The 6,141-nt window shown below is 36.6% G+C and overlaps 1 pseudogene across 1 annotated transcript in view; it reads left to right on the top strand.

Annotated features, from left to right (window-relative positions):
- The first annotated feature begins 623 nt into the window (after positions 1–623).
- The window catches only part of LOC106465139, a 148,005-nt pseudogene continuing 142,487 nt past the window's right edge, over positions 624–6,141 (top strand). Inside the window, exon 1 of the transcript XR_002611899.1 lies at positions 624–1,207. The product of XR_002611899.1 is annotated as a Down syndrome cell adhesion molecule homolog (transcript). The remainder of the gene's footprint in view (positions 1,208–6,141) is intronic.

The raw sequence follows: 6,141 nt of genomic DNA, 5'->3' as shown, positions 1-6,141 counted from the left end.
AGGGCAGCCACTCAGGAGCACCCGCCGCCACAATGACAATGTCCACCTCATAAAACCGATTAAAGAGATTTGACTTTATTTTTACAATGCATCCATAGATGAAAGTACGCACCATTTTCAGCAGCATTTCGCCTCGAACCTTGAACGTTCCGCTCCGCAGCCGGACGCGCTAACCAGTTTGGATCTCTAAAGTGTAGAACATCAAACGAGAAAGAAGTTTACATACTTCATGTTTCACCACGTGCACAAGACACTGAAAGAATATTTTAAAGAAAAGGAAAAGTTTTAGATATGAATATTTTCAAAGAGAGAAAATATTTTGATAAAGATTAATCGATGTTTAACGAATGTGGTATATTTTTCAAGTCATAAAGAACTGGTATTATATATATAAATATAAGTTGTCTTTCTTCAGTTAAGCCTTAATCAAAGTTTTCCTTTAACTGTCCTCTGGACAGCGGTTACAAAGCCGTCCAGAGCAGACCTGGTAAATCACTACAACCTGTCGATGATAGTTCACAAGAATTCTCACGCGAGAAACCACTTCAAAATCACGTGACAGCCACGTTATCCGTCGCAGCTGGGCAGACGATAGACGACACAGCACGATGGTTCTCGGTAGAACGCAAACAGTAACTCCGTTGTGGGCGGGCTAACCAGTCGGAACTCCCAAGCAAGGCGAAACAAAAGACTATTCAGCAGGAATCAACTGGTGTTACTACATATTGGTACAAACATCAGTAGCGCGGAAACGTTCTTTTTATTTGATGGTGCAAAATGGCAGTTGCCTCTGTAACGGTGCATATCTTAAACGTTTTACATAGTAAGTGATTAATAAGTTAAAAAATAAATGGTAACTAAAAACGTGAGTTTAGTGAGAGGAGAAAAAAAAAAATTAGTGTTACTAAATGTGAACATTCCTGAGATATTATTTCAAACTAACTTCCTTATCCACGATGTTCTTAATTCAAAGAACTCCGTGGCTGTAAATATGATGTAACTCGACCAAGGGTTCTGCAATCAATTTAAATCAGTTTAGATTGCGGATTGGAAAAAGGGATTATTATACAGCTTCAAAAGATGCTCGCTACAACCACAAACTAAGCTAGTGGACTTCTAGACTGTAGTTGTCCACCTGTTGGATCAACTCAAAGGAAAGCTACGATGTCTTGGATTCTAGTTTTACTTTTCATAGAGTACAAACTCCGTAAGTAATTCATCCCGTTTTACTTTTCATAGAGTACAAACTCCGTAAGTAATTCATCCCGTTTTACTTTTCATATAGTACAAACTCAGTAAGTAATTCATCCCGTTTTACTTTTCATAGAGTACAAACTCCGTAAGTAATTCATTCCGTTTTACTTTTCATAGAGTACAAAATCCGTAAGTAATTCATCCCGTTTTACTTTTTCAATTTTAATTCCTAATGACCTATTTGCTTGTCACATTGGGCCATCTGCTGTGTTCACCGCGGGGAATCGAACCCCGGATTTTAGCGTTGTAGTTGTGAGTCCGAAAACTTACCACAGTCCCACGGGGGGGGGGACTTTTCTACTGGGCATGACGTACAACAATACATTTCAAGTCTTATTACGATTTGGAAATACATAAACAAAATTACACGTTAGAACTAAGTAACTTTATCACGTATGCTGACAAAATTCTAAGAGAAATCCGTGCACAAATCGCTTTATCGTTTTATGTTTAGCCAATGCTGCGTTTAAGTAGCTTGAGGCGATTCGAGGCTTCCGGAGAAATTGAATCAAAAACACTGAAAGTTAGGATTGCGTCAACGTCCTTGGTTAGTGTAAGTTCAGAACTTTATACATCTAAATAAGAAAAATGTTGACGTTTTTAGGACGGGTCAGTCAGAATGTGAAGGATTTTGTACGAACACATACCATGTATTTTTCTGAGATTAATAGTTTCACAGCAGACTCAACTTTCAGAGTAAATATGCTTTGTTCTGCTGTTTCAGATGGAATTTCGCTTAGGTTTGTTTGTTTGTTTTTTAATTATGCACAAAGCTACACAAGGGCTATCTGTGCTCTGCCCACCACGGGTATCGAAACTCGGTTTCTAGCGTTGTAAGTCCGCAGACATACCGCTGTGCCACTGGGGAGCATTTCGCTTAGGATTACACGTTGTAAGTTTTTTGACAAGGCGTATCTTTTAGCATGTACTCGAACATACTACTCTAAGATTTGTTTGGTAACATTTAAGAATAATTATATTGTGAAAATGTTCTCCATAAACAGCAACAGTGCAATAGCGAGTAACTCAAAATCTCAACAATACGATAGTGAGTAACTAAAATAGCAACATTACAATAGTGGATAAATCAAGACAACAATAACACAATATATATAATAGTTGGTTAAATCAAGACAGCAACAGTACGATAGTGGTTAAATCAAGACAGCAACAGTACGATAGTTGTCAAATCAAGACGGCAACAGTACAATAATGGGCAAAATTAACGCCGCAACAGTACAGTAGTGAGTAAATCAAGACGGCAACAGTACAATAACGGCCAAAATTAACGCCGCAACAGTACGATAGTGGTTAAATCAAGACAGCAACAGTACAATAGTTGTCAAATCAAGACAGCAACAGTACAATAGTTGTCAAATCAGAAAGCAATATTATAATAGCGGTCAAAGCAAGACAGCAACAGTACAATAGCGAGTAACTCAAGACAGCAACAGTGTAATAATGGTCAAATCAAGACAACAACAACAACACAGTAGTGGTCAAATTAGACAGCAACAGTACAATAGTGGGAAATAAAAATAGCAACAGAACAATTGTGAGTAATTCAAAACAGCAACAGTAAAATACTGGTCTAATGAATACTGCAACAGTACATTAGCGAACAAATCAAGACCGCAAGAGTACAATAGCGAGTAACTCGACCCATTAACAATACGGTCGTGGGCAAATCAAGATAGCAACAGTGCAATAGTGAGAAATTAATACAGCAACAGTACAATAACGGGGAAATCAAAATCACAAGAGTGCAATAACTAGTAACTCAAGACATCAACAACACGGTTGTTGGCAAATCAAGATAGCAACAGTACTATAGTGAGGAACTCAAGACGGCAACAGTATAATAATGGGCAAAATTAACGCCGCAACAGTACAGTAGTGAGTAAATCAAGACGGCAACAGTACAATAATGGCAAAATTAACGCCGCAACAGTACAGTAGTGAGTAAATCAAGACCGCAAGGGTACAACAGTGAGCAAATGAGAATCATGAAATAATACCCCTTTACATTGTACGTATCTTTAACTATTAATTCTATTACATATACTATCTAAATGATTAGATCATACTAGATTCATTAAACAGAGTTCTAATTAATGTTGATCTTGCCGTAGACCACATGATTTAGGTTTCATCGAAACATTTTTTTTTAATAAAAGGCTGCTTCAGGCACATAGGTTTGATTTTAAATATGTTACATATTTCTGTACAGCGCGGCGCCATAGTATTTCTACTTGTATAGTAGAAGGAGACACTAACTGGTGTTTCTATCTCTGTATATTATATACATTCATTTCCTTGCTAGTCATGCTGGATGTGCCATGTTACATGTTCAAAGGGTGTCTCGACATATTTGACAGAGCAGTGTAGTTTAGTAACGTGGAAGTGTTTGCTCAATGCCAAAAGTCGTATTATGTACAAATTAAATGTAAATGTTAAAAATATTCTTGGTTAATATGTTGTTGTTTTTTTTAATTAAACACAAAGCTATATAATGGGCTATCTGTGCTCTGCCAACCACGGGTGTCGAAACCCGTTTCTAGCGTTGTAATTCCGCAGACATACCGCTGTGCCACTGGGGGGGCTGGTTAATATGAAACTATTCTAAATTGTTCAACGGTATGGAAGTTTTTATAGTACAATTTCAAAGAAACGTTTAGGGCCAATGGAAATCGTGTTGTGACGAAAGGCATTTCCCAGGATTGCCTGAAGTCATCCTTACAACACATATTCAATGACTTTAGTGCATTCAATGTGGTCTCAAGTAAGTGTGTACCATCTGTGCAATATGTTCTTTGAGAGAATGGTGTAGATAAATATTCTACATCACCCCAAGAATACTTGGTACTGCTTTACTTGATATGTAGCACGTTAGCACTGAGGTGTTGAAGACAGATCACAAGTGTTGTGGTGTGTTTGGAACTCTTTATCAGTTTTCAGAGTGAGTGTTTAGTGTGGGTTTCGAGGGAGGCAGTGTGAGTGTTGTTGTTTAATGCCAACTTTGTAGGATTTTGGTGAGAGCGTTGTGCGTGAGGGGGAGGGGCACTTTGTACGTTGTGTGTGTGTGGGACCTGGCTCTGGGTAACGTCTGCAAGACTAAATGACCATGGACATTAACATAACATAAATTTTCAGGGAGAAAGACCATACCCAAAAAAATTCGTATCACTCATGACTATTCCAATGTTATTGTATCGGAAAGTTGGTTCTAGAGCGCATTTTCAAACAGTTAAAAAAAACATAACCTTCCTGTCATCATTAATGTATGAAGTTTGTGAAACAACTGTGTTTGCGATTTGCACCCCACAACAGCTGGGACCCATTTGAGACCATAACAGCCAAACATAATGCTAATATTAGTGATAGGAAAATTATTACAAAGCCCCTTCCCCTTAACATACACACTCTATGTTTACGTGCCCCGACCATTTTGGCAGGAATATGTATATATATACATACATACATATTTGAGATCATTTGACCATTTGAGACCATAACAGCCAAACTTGATGCTAATATTAGTGATAGGAAAATTATTACAAAGCCCCCTTCCCCTTAACATACACACTCTATGTTTACTTGCCCCGACCATTTTGGCAGGAATATATATACATACATATTTGAGATCATTTGACCATTTGAGACCATAACAGCCAAACTTGATGCTAATAGTGATAGGAAAATTATTTCAAAGCCCCCCCCCCCTTAACCATACACACTCTATGTTCACATGCCCCGACCATTTTGGCAGGGATATATATATATATACATACATAGCGCTGGAAATTTATAATTATGAAAAATAATACCAATAAACACATGATTCTTAATATGCTAGAACAAATGTCATTTGCAATTTCTATTATCATTTAATAGCTTTGTTGTTACTCTTTTGTTTGAGTAAAATGGTAAATTAGAGCTGTTTTCAGAATATTTTTCTTAATATGTTCATCTGTCGGATTGCTCGCTTCAATAATTTATAGTGCATTATAGAAAAACGGGCCGAAATACGATATTTGTTTTAGTTTAGTCCAAATTCAGCTTGTATAATAACCTAGGTTGGTTAAAATGCAGCTAGAATATATATATATATGCGTTTAACGTTAATACGCTACAGGCAGTTTTATAATTGATAAATCTTATAAAACTTAAGATAGTTTTGATATACAGAAACGTGTTATCTGAGTTCTTGCACAGACCTTAAAATATAACGTTCATAAATGAAAACATCGGCTCATTTTGATATGCAGATCTTGAAAGTCGAGTTGTTCAAAACTTGAAAATAGCGTTGATAACTGGACCAGTTATTGGTTGAGATCTTGCAAAAGATTTGTGCAAGAACTCAGCTAACAGATGTTTCTGTATATCAAAGCTATCTTCAAGTTTTGTACAACGAAAAACCTTTTCAAATATCTTATTTTCCTACGCTTTTTATAATAATCATAAACAACATTTCCAATTCGTTAAAGATTTAAAAATAACGACTTTCTTAAGATAAGTGAGAGCTGGGAAGGTTTCTTTAGTTTATACTGGGTTGCAACTCTACAGAATTCATTGGCTAAATGGCCTCATTAAATGGAAGAGAAGTTAATTACGAAAGGAGAGAAGAAGACAGAAAAGACCGTATGTTTCCAACAGAAGATTAATGGTAGCTTTCAAAGTCAATCTTGGTTTCGATGGCAGAAGTTTCGCCGTCATCTTTCTCTCTGCTGTTGTTTATTCACTGTTTTGAGTGCTGTCATTTGAAATAGTTCTTCAAGATATCCAGTTCGTTGAAAAAGTCTCATACTGAAAAAAAAAGGCATTTTAAAGTGTAAGGTTTAATCGAAAACTTCAAACTATATAGTGATCATTAGCTAAATTGTTCAG

Source organism: Limulus polyphemus, unplaced genomic scaffold, assembly GCF_000517525.1.
Source record: "Limulus polyphemus unplaced genomic scaffold, Limulus_polyphemus-2.1.2 Scaffold1847, whole genome shotgun sequence".
In the NCBI taxonomy this organism is placed as follows: Eukaryota; Metazoa; Arthropoda; class Merostomata; order Xiphosura; family Limulidae; genus Limulus; species Limulus polyphemus.
This window is presented reverse-complemented; position numbering and strand designations above follow the sequence as displayed.